Consider the following 20,318-nt stretch of genomic DNA (forward strand, 5'->3'; position numbering starts at 1 on the left):
CCAATAACTAATGCTTCTGTGCAGTAGCGCTATTCAGCCTCCAATGACCTGGTGATCTGGTGAAAAGATGGTGCCTCTTTAGTCACTGCCAAGCTGACAATTTCACTGTATGAACTTAGATTTGAAGTCCTGTCTCCAGTGAACATGGTTTGGATAATAAAGGCCATACAATAGTCAGGACATCAAATTCAAGTAAAGCCCAGTTCATTTTACATTTTAAGTGGAAAATAGCCTTTAAAGCCCACCTACAGTATACATCTTCTTTAATAAAGACAGATGCCAGATTATAAAGTGGAAAATAAAGAAGTAAAACCTGGTAATAACACTGCTATCACCAGCAATAACCATTTTGGGGGTGATCTTCGCCGGCAAAGGCTTCCCCTGAATGAAGAAGCCTATTTAACAAATGTTGCTGCAGTACTTAAGTAGGCAAGGACAGATTAAAATAAATATAATATCATATTTTTACTGAACACAGTTTTTTTAAAAAAATATTATAAATTGTATCTATTTTTAAACATTTTTATTATTTTTTTCCCCCATTAGTGAAATTAAATTTCCAAATGTCCAGTGCATGAGTGCACCTGTCTACAAGACTGGCCCTGCCAAGTTGTATGTTAACCCTTACCGCTCCGGAGCAGTATCCCTGGGGCAGTTGAGTATCGCTCAGCTTCACTGACAATATTTTTTCATAAATTGTGAAAATAACTGATTTTTTTTTATTGCCACAATAAAATAGGTCCATTATGGCTTAGATAAATTAATCATACTGTTCATATACAATGGTGTATTAGTGGTTTCACCCATTTTAGATAAATGTTTAATAGAACCGTCCTTTTATGAATAGTTTATTAACATATGCTATCCACATTTATCCACCACCTGCGAGTTTTGACACACAAAGTAGGGCTTTATTTTCTCCTTAACTATAGTTATTAATTATTATAAAAATAAAAATAAATTTCATGCCCATGTGGAAACAATGCGTGTAGCAAAGACCTTAATCTATTTTGACATTCTGAAAATTGTCCATAGTTAATTACTGAATTTCAGATGTTATTTTAAAAGTAGGTTATATTAAAACTGGCCTAAAAGCATAACCTTATAATAGCTTAATTGTATTATACTTTTTAATTGGAAACTTCTATATAGGACAGTAATAATGAGAAAGAATTCTGGAGTTCTTATTAAATGCTTGTTGAAATGTTTTTCAAGGGGTGGGCAGACATTGTTAATTTGAGACTCACCATCTGATCATTTATATTAAAGAGAATAAAATCATAGGGATGACCCTTTGATGTATAGGGTGAAAACTTCCCTTTCTGATGGCATTGGGACTTTCACCCGTTGATTAATCTGTTTTCACTCAATAAGAGATTACTGAAGTGGCTCCAAAATGTTTCAAGTTGTGACTCACCAAGGTGAAATATAAAGTCTTCTGTTGACACATAAGCATAAACTATGAGCATATTTTCAATATAGCAATGACAATTTTACACAGCACTACACGCAAAGATTTTCTGTGCTGCTTGCAGAATATATATAGCACAATGACTTGCATAAGGTTACAAGGTACAAAATACAATAATAATACCCAGTCATCAACACCATATTTAGCATCGATACAACTCTAGGTAGTAATAGTGCACTGCTTTTCTATCCAATAGCTATCCCCACTTCCATTATTTTTACAGAGAAAAGTACTCCTCAGTTAAGGAAACGAAGTTTGTAAAATGTGTCTAGCTTGCCTACATGGTAAGAAGAAATCAGCATGGGCAGGTATGACACAGTGGTTAGCATTGATACCTCACATATAGTGTTGTACTTCATAGTTGGGTGTCAATTTACTTGGTGAAAACAATAGTAGGCAATATACTAGGAGTGCTGACTCCATAGCTGAAAATAAAGGAGGGAGCTTTGTATGCTCAGTTTGTCAAGCCCTATTAATATTCAACACCAGGTCCACTGGGATCAGGATTAGTAGTAACAGCCATACATTATATTTGCTGTCATTTTATCACCCGCCAGGTCCGGTTTCCCAATTCCTTGACAACTTTGCAGCCTGGCTCACTTATTTCCTATCCTTTGACCTGCCTACACTCATACTAGGTGATTTCAACATTCCCATTGATAATCCCACTGTCTCTTCTGCCACGAAACTTCTTTCACTTACTTCCTCCTTTGGTCTCTCCCAATGGACCTCATCTACCATCCACTGTGATGGGCACTCCCTTGACCTTGACTTCTCGCGCTACTGTTCCATCTCTATTTTCTCCAATTTAGTCTTCCCACTCTCTGACCACAACCTCCTTTCCTTCAGCCTCTCCTTACCTCATGCCCTTCCCACTGAACCCAAATACACATGTACACATGAAAACCTAAGTACTCTTAATCCAATCCAATTCTCATTTTCACTAAAACAACTATTTTCTCCAATGACTGCATTGTCCTGTCCTAATCAGGTTGCCACTTTCTATAACAAAACACTGACTTCAGCCCTAGACATTGCAGCTCCACCTACTACATATAGTCTCCGACAATCCAAACCCTAGCCATGGCACAACAAACAGACCCGCTACCTTCAAAGTGCTCCTGCACTGCAGAGCACCACTGGAGGAAATCTCGTTCCTATCCCGATTTCCTCCACTATAAATCCATCTTTTCATCTTACAGCACTGCCCGTTCAATTGTTGAACAAACATTCTTCAAATCTTTTATATCCACCCAGTCTTCAAACCCACGTCGCCTCTATGCCACATTCAACTCACTTCTCCGCCCACTTGCACCTCCTCCTCCTTCCTCCCTCACTGCCTATGATTTTACCACCTATTTCAAAGACAAAATTGACACCATTCGACAAGATATTTCCTCAGGCCAAATTTCACACACTCCACTCACTCTACCCACCTTTACCTACACTCTCAAATCCACCTTTAATTCATTCTCTCCAGTAACTGAAGACAAAGTCTCTGCACTCATCTTATCATCTCACCCTACAACCTGTCCACTCAACCCTATTCCCTCCCAACTACTCCGCTCCCTCTCCTCTACTGCATGCCCACCTCTAACTCACCTCTTCAACCTGTCTCTCTCCACTGGCACATTTCCATTCTCCTTTAAACATGCGTTATTCTCACCTATTCTAAAGAGACCATCTCTCGATCCAGCCTCTCTCTCCAACTACTGCTCTATTTTTCTGCTCCCCTTTGCCTCCAAACTACTTGAATGATTAGTGTACAAACTGTCTCACTTTCTCTCCTCTCATTCCATTCTTGACTCTCTGCAGTCAGACTTCTGCCCCCAACATTCCACTGAAACTGCTCTCATAAAAGTGACCAATTTTCTATTTACTGCTAAATCTAATGGTAATTTCTCCATACTCATTCTCCTAGACCTCTCTGCTACTTTTGATACTGTGGATCACCCTCTTCTCCTACACACCCTTCACTCCATTGGCCTTCGTGACACAGTCCTTTCCTGGTTCACTTTCTAAATATTGAATCGCTCCTTTAGAGTTTCTGCCTCTGGCACATCCTCTCCTCCATTCCTACTATCTGTTGCACAGAGTAACCAGTAAGGTTAAAATGAGGTGGGTCATCCTTTATAACAACATTTTAGTCATAGCTTTCTTAAAATGGAATCAAACTGCACTATCTTAATAAAAAGAACGTACTGGAATTGTTTACTATTTGCCAAATGTTAATGCTGGTCCACTAATGAGAAAATTCTACATTTAATAATGATACTCTCTATATTATGTCACAGGCAGTTGTGTGCATACTCTGCTCTGTCCAATCACCAATCAGTGACTCTTTCTGTATAGACTAATCCCAAACACAGTATAATTATCTGTTGTACTTGTAAATGAAGTAGGGATGAGCGCACTCGGATTTATGAAATCCGAGCCCACCCGAACGTTGCGGATCCGAGTCGGATCCGAGACAGATCCGGGTATTGGCGCCAAATTCAAATGTGAAACTGAGGCTCTGACTCATAATCCCGTTGTCGGATCTCGCGATACTCGGATCCTATAAATTCCCCGCTAGTCGCCGCCATCTTCACTCGGGCATTGATCAGGGTAGCGGGAGGGTGTGTTAGGTGGTCCTCTGTCCTGGTAGATCTCGTGCTGTGCTGTTTAGTTCTGTGCTGTGCTGTTTAGTTCTGTGCTGTGCTGTGCTGTGCTGTGCTGTGCTGTGTTCTGCTGTGTTCTGCAGTATCAGTCCAGTGGTGCTGTGTGCTGTGCTCTGTCCTTCTGAGGTCAGTGGTGCTGCTGGGTCCTGTGCTGTGTCCTGTTCAGTCCAGTGGTGCTGTGTCCTGTGCTCTGTGCTTCTAAGGGCATAGTTATTTCCCCAATATTCCCCTGTGTTTAAAAAAATAAAAAAAAGTTTTTTAAAAAAATACCAAAAACTACTTTAATTTTTTTTAATTACCACAAAATTTGCACAGCCAATCCTGCAGTATAAGCCCATTGGTACTGCAATATTACCAAGTTCACACATTCAGCAGTAAAAGTCCAGTGGTACTGCAATATTACAAAGTTTACACATTCTGCAGTATCAGTCCAGTGGTGCTGTGTCCTGTGCTCTGTCCTGCTGAGTTCCGTAGTGCTGCTGGGTCCTGTGCCGTGTCCTGTTCAGTCCAGTGGTGCTGTGTCCTGTGCTCTGTGCTTCTAAGGGCATAGTTATTTCCCCATTATTCCCAAGTTTTTAAAAAATAAAAAAAAAGTAAAAAAAAATAAAAAATTTAAAAAAAAATAAAAATATATAATAATTATAACCAAATTTGCAAAACCAATCCAGCAGTATAAGTCCATTGGTACTGCAATATTACAAAGTTCACACATTCTGCAGTATCAGTCCAGTGGTGCTGTGTCCTGTGCTCTGTCCTGCTGAGTTCCGTAGTGCTGCTGGGTCCTGTGCCGTGTCCTGTTCAGTCCAGTGGTGCTGTGTCCTGTGCTCTGTGCTTCTAAGGGCATAGTTATTTCCCCATTATTCCCAAGTTTTTAAAAAATAAAAAAAAGTAAAAAAAAATAAAAAATTAAAAAAAAAAATAAAATATAATAATTATAACCAAATTTGCAAAACCAATCCAGCAGTATAAGTCCATTGGTACTGCAATATTACCAAGTTCACACATTCTGCAGTATCTTGTGCTACATATAATGGAGACCAAAAATTTGGAGGATAAAGTAGGGAAAGATCAAGACCCACTTCCTCCTAATGCTGAAGCTGCTGCCACTAGTCATGACATAGACGATGAAATGCCATCAACGTCGTCTTCCAAGCCCGATGCCCAATCTCGTAGTACCGGGCATGTAAAATCCAAAAAGCCCAAGTTAAGAAAAAGTAGCAAAAAGAGAAACTTAAAATCATCTGAGGAGAAACGTAAAGTTGCCAATATGCCATTTACGACACGGAGTGGCAAGGAACGGCTTAGGCCCTGGCCTGTGTTCATGACTAGTGGTTCAGCTTCACCCACAGATCTTAGCCCTCCTCCTCCTCCCCCCCCCTACAAAAAATTTAAGAGAGTTATGCTGTCAGCAACAAAACAGCAAACAACTCTGCCTTCTAAAGAGAAATTATCACAAATCCACAAGGCGAGTCCAAGGATGTTGGTGGTTGTCAAGCCTGACCTTCCCATCACTGTACGGGAAGAGGTGGCTCGGGAGGAGGCTATTGATGATGTAGCTGGCGCTGTGGAGGAACTTGATGATGAGGATGGTGATGTGGTTATTGTAAATGAGGCACCAGGGGGGGAAACAGCTGATGTCCATGGGATGAAAAAGCCCATCGTCATGCCTGGTCAGAAGACCAAAAAATGCACCTCTTCGGTGTGGAGTTATTTTTATCCAAATCCAGACAACCAATGTATGGCCATATGTAGCTTATGTAAAGCTCAAATAAGCAGGGGTAAGGATCTTGCCCACCTAGGAACATCCTCCCTTATACGTCACCTGAATAACCTTCATAGTTCAGTGGTTAGTTCAGGAACTGGGGCTAGGACCCTCATCGGTACAGGGACACCTAAATCCCGTGGTCCAGTTGGATACACACCAGCAACACCCTCCTCGTCAACTTCCTCCACAATCTCCATCAGATTCAGTCCTGCAGCCCAAGTCAGCAGCCAGACTGAGTCCTCCTCAATACGGGATTCATCCGAGGAATCCTGCAGCGGTACGCCTACTACTGCCACTGCTGCTGTTGCTGCTGTTAGTCGGTCATCTTCCCAGAGGGGAAGTCGTAAGACCGCTAAGTCTTTCACAAAACAATTGACCGTCCAACAGTCGTTTGCCATGACCACAAAATACGATAGTAGTCACCCTATTGCAAAGCGTATAACTGCGGCTGTAACTGCAATGTTGGTGTTAGACGTGCGCCCGGTGTCCGCCATCAGTGGAGTGGGATTTAGAGGGTTGATGGAGGTATTGTGTCCCCGGTACCAAATCCCGTCGAGATTCCACTTCACTAGGCAGGCGATACCAAAAATGTACAGAGAAGTACGATCAAGTGTCCTCAGTGCTCTTAAAAATGCGGTTGTACCCACTGTCCACTTAACCACGGACATGTGGACAAGTGGTTCTGGGCAAACGAAGGACTATATGACTGTGACAGCCCACTGGGTAGATGAATCCCCTTCCGCAGCAACAGCAACAGCTGCATCAGTAGCAGCATCTACAAAATGGCTGCTCATGCAAAGGCAGGCAACATTGTGTATTACAGGCTTTAATAAGAGGCACAACGCTGACAACATATTAGAGAAAATGAGGGAAATTATCTCCCAGTGGCTTACCCCACTTAGACTCTCATGGGGATTTGTGGTGTCAGACAATGCCAGTAACATTGTGCGGGCATTAAATATGGGCAATTTCCAGCACGTCCCATGTTTTGCCCACACCATTAATTTGGTGGTGCAGCATTACCTCAAGAGTGACAGGGGTGTGCAGGAGATGCTTGCGGTGGCGCGCAAAATTGCTGGACACTTTCGGCATTCAGCCAGTGCCTACCGCAGACTAGAGGCACATCAAAAAAGCATGAACCTGCCCTGCCATCACCTCAAACAAGAGGTTGTGACGCGCTGGAACTCCACCCTCTATATGCTGCAGAGGATGGAGGAGCAGCAAAAGGCCATTCAGGCCTACACAGCCACCTACGACATAGGCAAAGGAGTGGGGATGCTCCTCAGTCAAGCGCAGTGGAGACTGATTTCCGTGTTGTGCAAGGTTCTGCAGCCATTTGAACTTGCCACACGAGAAGTCAGTTCCGACACTGCCAGCTTGAGTCAGGTCATTCCCCTGATCAGGCTGTTGCAGAAGCAGCTGGAGAAAGTGAGGGAGGAGCTGGTAAGCCATTGCGATTACACCAAGCATGTAGCTCTTGTGGATGTAGCCCTTCGTACGCTTTGCCAGGATCCGAGGGTGGTCACTCTTTTAAAGTCAGAGGAATACATTCTGGCCACCGTGCTCGATCCTCGGTTTAAAGCGTATGTTGTGTCTCTGTTTCCGGCGGACACAAGTCTACAGCGGTGCAAAGACCTGCTGGTCAGGAGATTGTCCTCTGAAGAGGACCGTGACATGCCAACAGCTCCACCCTCATTTTCTTCCACATCTATGGCTGCGAGGAAAAAGCTCAGTTTTCCCAAAAGAGGCACTGGCGGGGATGCTGATAACATCTGGTCCGGACTGAAGGACCTGCCAACCATTGCAGACATGTCTACTCTCGCTGCATTGGATGCTGTCACAATAGAAAAAATTGTGGATGATTACTTTGCTGACACCATCCAAGTAGACATGTCAGACAGTCCATATTGTTACTGGCAGGAAAAAAAGGCAGTTTGGAAGCCCCTGTACAAACTGGCTCTATTTTACCTGAGTTGTCCCCCCTCCAGTGTGTACTCGGAAAGAGTTTTTAGTGCAGCGGGGAACCTGGTCAGTGAGCGGCGAAGGAGGTTGCTTCCTCAGAACGTAGAAAAAATGATGTTTATAAAAATGAATAATCAATTCCTCAATGAAGTACAGCACTGCCCTCCAGATAGTACAGAGGGACCTGTGGTTGTGGAGTCCAGCGGGGACGAATTGATAATGTGTGATGAGGAGGAAGTACACACTGTAGGGGGAGAGGAATCAGAGGTTGAGGATGAGGACGACATCTTGCCTCAGTAGAGCCTGTTTAGTCTGTACAGGGAGAGATGAATAGCTTTTTTGGTGTGGGGGCCCAAACAAACCAATCATTTCAGCCAAAGTTGTTTGGTAGGCCCTGTCGCTGAAATGATTGGTTTGTTAAAGTGTGCATGTCCTATTTCAACAACATAAGGGTGGGTGTGAGGGCCCAAGGACAATTCCATCTTGGACCTTTTTTTTTTGCATTATATGACCAATCAACAGTCGTTTGCCATGTTCAAAAAGTAAAACCAAATTTAAAAAAATTCAAGAAATTAAACCAAAAGTAAAATGCCGTGTCATAATTTAAAACAAGAGGTATTGACGTGCTCTAAAACTACTGTATTGTTGTTTATATTTTATAAACACTACACTTGAAAGCTTGAGTCTTTCAATAAAAAAGTAACTGTCCATTGCACGAATATTTGCAACAGGGACAATTTTAGGGTTAAAGTCAACTAATAACACTTCGACGCTGTCTGTCTTTATAAACATTACACTTGGAAGTTGGAGGAGGTATTGTGGCCCCGGCACCAAATTTACTACCGGGGCCACTCCACTGTGCAGTCCATATTTAGGTGTATCAGATATTAAACAACGGTGACAGTTGATGCCCAATTTTTTAATTATATTGTGGCCTCGGTACCAAATTGTGTACCGGGGCCACCACACTACGCAGTCCAGATACTTGTTTGGTGGAATTCAGACCAGTTGAGGGTTTTATTATTATATTGTGGGGACCACTCTATCTATACCACACTACAACTCTATACCACTCTATTTAATACTTTAATTCTATTTAATACTTTAATTCTATTTCATACTTTAATTCTATTTCATACTTTAATTCTATTTAATACTTTAATTCTATTTCATACTTTAATTCTATTTCATACTTTAATTCTATTACTAATTACCATAAAGAGGAACTGCCGCTTCTATTTAATACTTTAATTCTATTAGTAGTTACCATAAAGAGGAACAAAATAAACCAATTTTACCAAAAGTATAATATGACTTAGACTTACAAACACTACACTTGAAAGATGGTGCCTTTAAATGAAAAAGTCAGTCTTCATTGCACGACTATGTGCAACAGGGACAGTTTTTTGGTTTACAAAGTCAACCAATAACACTTCGACCCTGTCTGTCTTTAACATACTTGATGGGATCTCAATGACGAATTGTCTGTACCATGTTTGGAGGAGGTATTGTGGCCCCGGTATCAAATTGGGTACCGGGGCCACCCCACTACGCAGTCCAGATACTTGTTTGGTGGAATTCTGACACGTGGAGGGTGTATTTATTTTATAGTGGCCCCGGTATCAAATTGGGTACCGGGGCCACCCCACTACGCAGTCCATACCCTTTTTTGGTGGAATTCTGACCCGGGGAGGGTTTTTTAATTATATTGTGGCCGCGGTACCAAATTGTGTACCGGGGCCACCACACTACGCAGTCCATACCCTTTTTTGGTGGAATTCTGACCCGTGGAGGGTTTTTTAATTATATTGTGGCCTCTGTACCAAATTGTGTACCGGGGCCACCACACTACGCAGTCAAGATAGATAGATGCGTATCATAGATAAAGTACATTCAGTGGTGTGGGGCAAATTGAAAAATATTCAAAATGCACTGACATTATCAAAAACAAGAGGTTGTCACACGCTAAAACTCCAACATGTATATGATGGAGAGGATGGAGGAGCAGCCGTATGTGTAGTGTAATGCAGACCTGTTGAAGGTTTTTTATATATTTTATTGTGGTGCCCAGTGCCCACTCCTCTAGGCAGTCCAGGTACATTTATTGGTGCGATTCATAAAAGTTCAGGGTTTTTAATATATTGTGGTGACCCACTCCTCTACGCAGTCCAGGTACATTTATTGGTGCGAATCAAACAAGTTGATGGTTTTCTTATTATGTATATTGTGGTGACCCACTCCTCTACGCAGTCCAGGTACATTTATTGGTGCGATTCATAAAAGTTCAGGGTTTTTAATATATATTGTGGTGACCCACTCCTCTACGCAGTCCAGGTACATTTATTGGTGCGAATCATAAAAGTTCAGGGTTTTTAATATATATTGTGGTGACCCACTCCTCTACGCAGTCCAGAAAGATACCTTGTTGCAACGTTTTGGACTAATAACTATATTGTGAGGTGTTCAGAATACACTGTAAATTAGTGAAAATGCTTGTTATTGAATGTTATTGAGGTTAATAATAGCCTAGGAGTGAAAATAAGCCCAAAAACTTGATTTTTAAACTTTTTATGTTTTTTTCAAAAAAAATCCGAATCCAAAACCTTAAATCCGAACCGAGACCTTTCGTCAAGTGTTTTGCGAGACAAATCCGAACCCCAAAAATAACGAAAATCCGGATCCAAAACACAAAACACGAGACCTCAAAAGTCGCCGGTGCACATCCCTAAAATGAAGTATGCAACTTTAAATTAAAATAACATATAACTGATTGGCTTCTACTGAATTGTGTTAAAATATGAATAAAATTGAGGATGTGTTGACATGTTGGCCACATTCAACTAAGTTCACTTGCTGTAACATAGGTGTAAAAGAGGGGGGATTAAGGAGTCGAACTGAGGAGCTATAAATTGTTATTATTGCACTAAACAGTAGCAAAGGTCAAAATCTAGGATTATCTCTGCTGGTGCCAAGGTTTTTAGTTGATCCATTTCTCCTTCATATAGTGGTGATAAATTCTCCTGCAAGAACAGGAAACATTCACACTACCAGAAGAAATCTAACCCCTTCAAACCTCTCAACCATAAAAATACAGAAACACAAAAATCATTGAAGAGGGGAAAATAAAATTCAAACATGCAGAAAAGTAACCCTATTATTAAAGATGACATTAAAACATCAAAAAAAAGTAGGTAATACCAACCTTAAAGCGAAATACATTTTAGTAAACCTAGAGTAAGGACTTATGAGGCATTAGACAGAGACTCTTTTAGAAAACGAACAAGAGTAGAACAAGTGTAGTAGAAAATGAGTTAGAAGAAAGCTCCAAAACTATAGATGGTAAAATAAGGCATAATAGAGATAATCTTGACAATACAAACATTAGGAAAAGGAATATTATTTATAAATCCGAAAAAGAGTTTTTAGCTTTCCTCTGTGACATGGAGGAATTGCTAGACCTCAAGGAGTCAGTGAAAATGACCCCAAGGATAAAATGACAAAGGAGCATAAAATCAACAAGAGGGGCACTAGAGGAGGCAAAGGTAATAATAGTACCAAGAACCTCAACAGATAGGAGGGAATATTTAATTTAAGTAACTGAGATTACAAATGACATTTCTATCTCTGTTGATAACATGACCATAAATCCCACCCCACAAGCTCGCTGCCTAGGTGTAATCCTTGAATCACACCTATCCTTTGTTCCCCACATTGACTTTATATCTAAATCCTGCTACATACATCTAAAGAACATTTCCAGAATTCGCACATATCTCACGCAAGACACTGCAAAAACCTTAATTCATGCACTTATCATCTCCCGCATTGACTATTGCAATTCCCTCCTTACTGGTCTTCCCAAAAACAGACTCAAACCTCTACAATCTATTTTGCATGCTGCGGCAAGACTGATTTTCCTTGCAAATCGTTCTTCCTCTGTTGAATCACTCTGTATGTCTCTACACTGGCTGCTTGTTTTGTACCGAATCCAATATAAAATACTTTTACTAACCTACAAGGCCATCAACAAAGCTGCACCAACATACATCTCCTCTCTTGTCTCAAAATATCTCCCAACTCGGCAACTCCGTTCTACACAAGATCTGCGTCTCTCATCCACCCTCATTACATCCTCCCATTCACGGTTACAGGACTTTTTTCGGGCTGCACCCACTCTATGGAATTCTCTCCCTCGCACAGTAAGACTCTCCTCTGGTCTACAAGCTTTCAAGCGTTCTCTTAAAACCTACCTCTTCAGACAAGCTTATAATATTCCTCAGCCACCCTCTTAACCTCACTACCTTTAGCCTGTTACACAATTTCACACAAGACAACTACCCTCTGACCAACATTGTTGTGTGACGGGTTCATTTAGCTTATGAGTCACTTTTACCTTTGCAGTTTGGCTGGGCCAAAATGCAAAATGTAGACTTAACCTCATGTGTCAATCTCCCATTGTCCCATAGATTGTAAGCTCTTCTCACCTCTTTGTCTGTTTTACACAGTTTGTTTATTAGTTTATTATGTTTGTCCCCAATTGTAAAGCGCTACAGAATATGTTGGTGCTATATAAATAAATGATGATGATGATGATGAAATGGTCAGGTTAATTTACTAAGTAAAGGGTACAAATTTGTGCCCCATTCCACCTTGAGCAAAATACATACATACTAATTTTAAGCCCCAAACAAACTTTTGCCTATATTTTGTTAAAAGATCAGACATTTCAGAAGCCAGTAGATAACGATTTTGAAAAACTTCCAGATAAGCAGAAAAACAAGCTCAATCTGTAACGGAAAGTGCCCTGAAAGAACTGCAAGAATATAGGGACATAATTATTAAACCCACAGAGAAGGGAGGAAATCTCGTGATTATAGATAGAAGTAATTATAAGAAAGTGATAACATGTCTTTATGAGACAAGACCAATTATATGCCATTAACTAATGATCCCACCAAAGAATATCTTGTAGAACTATCAAAACATCTGGCCTCAATTTGGGGATACTAACAAAAGAGGATTTGAGTAATCCCAAGGACTGTCCCGTAGTGTCAGGCCTCTAACCTGTCACCTCTAGCTTCACTTCTGTTTTCTGCAGGAATTGGTAGTGACAGAAAAGATCCAGCTCAGGGATACTACAGGTATTCGACCAAATACAATAGAAAGAAGCTTTTGTACTTGGAACATGTGATATTAAGTTCTTCTAGACATGTATAGATAATTTAGATGGATACAAACACATTCAACATTATTATTATCTTTGCAATCAATCTAAAGTTTGAATGAGCAGATTAATTTTATTATAGGAAGTATTGAATACATTTTATCCCATAATTAATTATGGTATGTGGCCTATTATTATAAACAAATCAAGGGTACAGCTATGGGTAAGTGATTTGCATGTAGCAATGCAAATTTGTTTGTGGCAAAATGTGAGAAGGACCAAATCTGGAGTGACAATCACTATTTGGAACACATAATTTGTTGCTGTGCAATATAGATGAAATTTAACTTATTGGGAATGGTTTAGTGTAAGCGCTAAATGAATTTCTGACATCTTTCAATTCCAGTAAGAAAAGCCTAGGATTCACCTTCCATACCAGCTAAAAAATGGTCTTTTTTTGTTGAGGAAAGGAGCCTCCAAACTAGGACCTCTGCTAAAAAAGTGGACTGCAATAATTTCCATCTAGCAACCTGCAGCCATCATGTCACCTGGGTACAAATTATCCTGGGAGGACAATTTCAATGACTAAAATTAATTTATACTAGCCCCTCCACCTTTAAAATTAAAGTAGTAGTTTGAAATAGAAATTCATACAATGAGAATATAATGAAGTTAAAGTAAAAAATGCATGTATAACCATAGAGGAAATAAAAATTAAGAATTTCATGGAATATAAACCAAAACAACTACTACAGACTTCAGCATGGCATTTCTGACAAAGCATAATAGCAACAACAAGACTGCTGAAGAAATAATACAGAAGCATTGGTATATCTTGAGTGTACATGGAGATTTACAAACTATTTTCCTATATATAATATCTAAAAATCCCCAAGACTAAGAACTCTTCTGACCAGCAGCTATATCACTCTACAGGAGCATCACACAAGGAAAACACAGACTAAGGGCCATCATTTCTGTCTCAATTGTGTGGGGCACAGAAATTGTCCAAACCTCAATAGCAAACCCATATAAGAAATCCTCTCTTACTCTAGCCATAAAACATTAAAATTTCAAGACTAAATGACTTGTAACACCGAAGGAGCCCTATGCACGCTGGAGGGCCCTTCTGGGCTCCAGTATGTGGGGCGTACTAAAAGACAAATTAAAATGTGGACTTAAGAACATAATATAACATTAAAAAAGGTTTGGTCAACCACAACATATCTAATCATTTTCTTTTTATGGTACATAATAAAACCCCCCAAAAAGGACTAAAATGTTGTTTTACCCAAGAAGTGAAAAAGAACTTGATAGGGGGAGACTTTATCACCTCTATATCAAGATCTAGGATCTGACAACTAAAAACCACATTTAGATTAAATTTCGATTTCGACCTAGGCTTTATTTTACTGCACAAAATACATAATTTATAGATACTCAGTCCTACTCATGAATCCCTCCTCTTTTACATCAAGTGAACTTAGTTTAATGTGGCCAAAATGTCAACACATCCTCAATTCAATTCTCAGTTTAACAGAATTCAGTAGAAGTCAATCAGCATATTTTCAACTGAATGCTACTTAATAGCATATTTTTAAGCACAAAGCACAAGATTACGGTGTGTTTTCATGTTTTTATTGCATAATAGTCCTAAATTGCTTCTAAAATCCTACACAGAACTTTATCCCATACATACTAAGTTTTAATAAATAAAAGACTGTAATTTTTAAATAAAGTTTATTTAAAGGCGCTTTGTATAAAATGCCTGCCTCCACTACTATGCAACATCCTGATTAGGACTAAATTTATATTAGAGTTGATGATTCAAAACAGTGTCCTTTTCAATTGCACTTTAATCAAAGGAAGTGACTATAATTATCAGTGGTGGTCATTTAAAAAGTACACAATGGCTGAGATGCTCTGCAAAATCCTCTTTGGTGGTGCCTTACACCTCAATTTGCGCAATTCTGCCTAGTTGTACACCATAGGGAATAGGTTTATGGAGCAAGATGGTATTTGTGAAGGAGCAGAATATTACAATTTAACCCTACAACTTTAGCAGATTACAAGATGAACGTATAATTAAAAAACTCTTAATTTGTGGAAATATAACGCAACGCTTTTTTCCATCTGTTTGCGAATTCATCTTCTGCATTCCAATGCAATATCTTTCATTATTTTAAGGATGATATCTTTTAACTAGACGCTTTGTTAATGAAACATAAAGGGTTAACTATGACAGCTACATTAAATCCACACCCATCTTTCGTATGTGAGCTTGTTGATTGGCCATAGATTTAAAAATCCCGCTCTGATCATGAACGGGTTTGCCTTGAAAAAGTCTAGCACAGCGTAACGCGCATTGGTGTTTAAGCTGTGTGTTTTGCCTCCTTTTATATTCTCGATTAGAGCACGAATTGCCCCCCTGCCCCCCCCGGCCTAGCCCGCCTCAGCAGAGGAGGTCACATGATGCAGAAGGTGCTCTGACTTGTTCTTTGCAAACATCCTGTTGTCCACCATTGGTCTAATTCCTTAAAACTGACCAACACATCTGTGCTAATATGCCTCATATCTGCTTTATTGTATTGGTCTTGTATGTTACAAGGACTTTGCTGTAAAGTGTACACTTGGCCACCAAAGACCAGGCTCTGAATTGTTCACTGGTCACCAGGATATAGGCTTTGAGGTGTACCTGTGGGATCTAAGGGCATAGGTGGGACATTTTATGGCTATTATTATTATTACCATTATTAACCTTTATTTATAGGGCACAACATGAGGTCTGAAGTGCCATTCAGAGGGCAAACAACAAGACAGTACATGGTATAACCGTACAATACAGGCTACTCACACTGTCAGTCATCACATTACTGTGATTGCAAGAAGAAGTGTAGAATACGCTATGAAAACAATAAGAAAGGACAGTTTACTGCCCATGCAATCTTGCTGTCATTGGTTCAGCACTGTGTAGTATTTCTATAAACCCAGGCCTGGAAATAGATATAGATATTTAGAATCATATACATACAGGGCCGGTGCTAGCCTCCATGGCGCCCTAGGCATTTTTACAAAATCGGCGCCCCAGCCCCCCTCCCCCCCCCCCCCGCAACAATCAGCGCCCTCCTTCCTCCTCCCTCCCCCCTCACCCCGTCTTTCCTTACCTCACCACCGCCGCCTCTCTGCTCCGTCTCCTCCCCTCCACTCACTGACACTAGTGAGTGGAGAGGAGGAGACAGAGCAGAGAGGCGGCGGTGGTGAGCAATAGCCTCTTCCCCCCTCCCCGTGCATCTGAATGCTGTGCGGCTCTCCAAGAGTTATCCAACCGTTTTATCTGGCAAGGGAAGAAACCCAGATTGAGTAAATCGCTACTAGCTAAACCCAAAGAGGTTTGAATATTATTTGACTACACAATTGAGCCACGTCATCTCTTGGCATCTCAACCCAGGACTAAAAAAATGGGTGGACGTAGAAAATGCTATGACCCCTGATATACCTGTACACAGGGCCGGATTAACCATAGGGCTAACTGGGCTACAGCCCAGGGGTCTATGGCATCCAGGGGGCCCTTGAAAGTACTCAGCAGCAGTATTGATCGGTCGGGGAGCGATCAGTGCTGCTGAGCACTTTCACTGGGGTCCTTCTCCGGCATGCTGTAGTCTCCTTACTGAGGAGATCTTGTGAGTCTCACTCTCACGAGATCTCCTCAGTAAAGAGCGTACAGCACGCCAGAGAAGGAGGTAGGTGCCGGAGGGGGGGGGGGTGTGGGCAGCTCGGATCACGGGGGGGGGGGGGGGGCCCTCACTGGGGAATGGAGGCCCCCTTAGCCCAGGGGCCTCCATTCCCTTTATCCGGCCCTGCCTGTACACCACCTATTATGGCTTCCTAAATCTTGTAGACCGGTCTCAGTATACTCCTGCCCAGCAATTGCCTCTAAACTCATGGGATTTGGCTAATAAAAGACATAACCTAGCCCCATGCCCTTTTCCCCTGACTCCCATATGGATTCACCCATTATTCCCACCCGGGAGATCAACCGCAATATCAGGATGGTGGTGTACACACAAGATAGAGCACTTTCTACATATTAAGGGAGAAACCGCCCCTGCCTTGTTCAATGAAATTCGAGATAAATGTCACCCCCCCCCCCCTCCTATTCATTTTCAATATGTACAAATCTGCAACTTTATTCAGTCACAAACCCGGTCCTCCCGTCTCCGTAGCAGGTCCCAATTTGAACGACACTGTATACACTCCGCAGGCCGTAGGGAAAATATCTCAATCATGTATCGTACACTCACAGCACCACCTGATCTAATTCTCGAGCCTCATGAAGAGGCATGGCAACGGGACCTGTGGGAGTCTTTGGACAGCGAGGAGTGGTCTATTATCCGCACAAGAACAGCAAAGGTCTCCATTAATGCAGGTATCCAAGAAAACTGCTATAAGATTTACACACGCTGGTACCTGGTTCCAGAGAGGTTGCATCGGATATACCCATCGGTTTCAGATAGATGCTGGCGCCTTTGCGGGGCCAAGGGAACTTTTTTTGCATATTTGGTGGGAGTGTCCTGTCATTCAAACTTTCTGGAATCTCACTCTGGCTATAGCTCGAAAAGCCACAGGGATTAAAGTTAGTAAGAAGCCTGCTCAGATCCTACTTAGCCAGCCCATCCCTGATATAAGTAAAATTGCTTAATTGCACACATTTATCAAGCTTCCAAACTACTCATAGCAAGAGCCTGGAAACAACCCACGGCCCCTTCTAAAGCAGAACTGATTAACCGTATTTGGTTTATCTCCTATATGGAGCATATCTCTGCCCTGCTGAATGATACCTTAACAAAATTTAGGGAAGTGTGGTCACCCTGGTTTAATTGGCAACAGTCCTCCATCCCGGGAAATTCTTGATTTGTAACTCTAATAGATTGAGAGGTTAATACCCCCCTCTTACCCTCCCCCCTGACTTTTACCCTCCCCTTTTCTCCTATCCCGTTCCCTTTCTCAAAAATACAAAACCACCGCTGCCTTATGATTGTTTCACATTTGAAATTTGCTCAGCTGTCTATACTTCCGTGTTGTTGAAAGTGCTATTTTTCATCATTGTTAAAGTGCCATGACGTTTATGATTCAGATGTACAGCGTTATTGCTCAAACTGAGTATGTTCATTTACTTGTTTATGCGGTTTCAAAATAAAAATTAAAAAAAATAAAATAAAATGACCCCTGTTAAAATAATAGATAAAACCTTGTATCTTTCTTAAGACCTTTCTGCAGCATAATTTAGTTGGTGTAATTTAACTTAATTAAATTGTACCGAGGGTTCACGCTCATGAAAGCAGCAGGCAATGTTGAAATTGCCACAAAGCGAAGTAATCGCTTATCAGAAAGTGTGTGAGAAGGTATATTTATTTAAATTATTTTTTTTCACTCCAGTGTCTGAGTATTTACTAGGTTTTATTAATGCACAAATGTACTTTGAATGCTGGACACAAGGCACAAGGACTTACAGTTCAAAAACACGATTTCTACATATCAACTTCTCTGCACTACTAAGGGTTCTAAGGGTTAGCATAGTTCATAGGGTGTCAACTGTTGAAACAATGTACAATATTTGGAATCAGTGGTTTCTGGCTGTCGGTCAAAGTCAGAAGTAATCAATCATTCACAGCTAGTATGAAAGGAGTAGGGTTTGTGTGAAAGCGAAATCTAATGGATTAAACAGATAAACAGTCTATCATCCGTAAATGCAGAGCTAACATACCTCAACTTTGCATTCATTGATCTCTTTGTAAAATAGATGCTCAATGCACATAGATTTTTAAGAAAATGGAAGACATATTACAACACAGATTGCATAAGATTGTGTTTTTCATTCATCATCCACCTTTTTTAATGTGTTTTACATAGCCATGACCTCAAAACACAATTATATTGCTGCTGCATCCAATTAGGTGTGAACACTGTTTAAAAGATGACAGAATACCTATTGTGTGCCCGAGCCCAAAAGATGTTGTCTAGATTCCCTAACAGACAAATATATCTGTTAAAACAGCTTAAATACTAGGGAAGACTGGTAACTATTGGCCTGGGGGCAGAGGCGGAACAGGGCATCACTGGATCCCATAGCAAAATTTTGGTAGGATCCCGGCAATGCCGCTCTAGACACCTTGGCCCCCTGCCCTGCTCACAAAAGAACAGAGAAGATGCCTCTTCTTAGCATGTGCAGTCCAGCACATTCACCAGCTCAGAAGATGCTTCCAGTCTGGTCTTTAGTGAGCAGAGCAGGGCACATGGCATAGTCCTTACCTCCAGGCCCTTTAGAGGCTACACCTCCTGTAGTTCTACTCTTACCTGGGGAATAAGCTCAAGTAAGTGGCAAAGACTAATGTAGCAGAATGTGTATGACCAAACATGTGGGTGTGATTTGTCTAATGTGGGTGTATTTACAACAGCCAAGGAAATGTATGCAATCTTATTATTTCACATGGCCCCATCTGATTTCTACAATGCGGAGAGCTTACTAGTGGCAAATATATAATTCAGAGAGCATCCAGGTGATCTCAATACAAAACAGAGAATATTACACTGAATAACATTACAGATACCATACTAATGATCAACATTCAATAAGAGCATTCTACTGACTACTATAAAAAAATGTATAATAGCGACTTGTATGTATTGTTAACCCTGTGCAATGCAGTTCCCTAAAATCACTGGTCACTTAACAAGCCAGACATTCCAGTCTTTGCTGGTAACACAATGCAGATCCATGATGCTGACACAATAGAGGGTCAAATGAAGTACACACCTATATTGTCTTCTTGTGTTGACTTCTAGTGAACTGAAGACTGAAGTTTGGCTTTGCCTGGGAGCTGCCATACTGCCCTCAGCACTCTGATTGGTGAATATCACTGGCCACTCACCAATCAGCATATTACTCTCCGCATGATGAATGACCAGCGTTATCAATCAATCCGAGGTCTGAGAGCCATCTACTGGGTATGGCAGAAGTAAAAAAAAACAGTAGATGGCTCAGTCAACATCACACACACACACGCTGTGATCCATTTTATTAGCAGTTGGAGGTTATGGATTAAAAAATGGTTGGAGTTCTGATTTAAAATCATGGGTTGGGTGTCTTATTTTATCATCTAGGGGTATATTTACGAAACGGCGGGTTTGAAAAAGTGGAGATGTTGCCTATGGCAACCAATCAGACTCTTGCTGTCATTTTGTAGAATGCACTAAATAAATGAAAGCTAGAATCTGATTGGTTGCCATAGGCAATAT

General features: G+C 41.0%; 1 protein-coding gene across 2 annotated transcripts in view; it reads right to left on the reverse strand.

The window, feature by feature from the left end:
* Nucleotides 1-20,318, reverse strand: part of LOC142141462 (protein-lysine methyltransferase METTL21C-like) — a 113,202-nt gene that overhangs the window by 14,086 nt on the left and 78,798 nt on the right. The window lies entirely within an intron of this gene.

Source organism: Mixophyes fleayi, chromosome 2 (assembly GCF_038048845.1).
Source record: "Mixophyes fleayi isolate aMixFle1 chromosome 2, aMixFle1.hap1, whole genome shotgun sequence".
NCBI lineage: Eukaryota > Metazoa > Chordata > Amphibia > Anura > Limnodynastidae > Mixophyes > Mixophyes fleayi.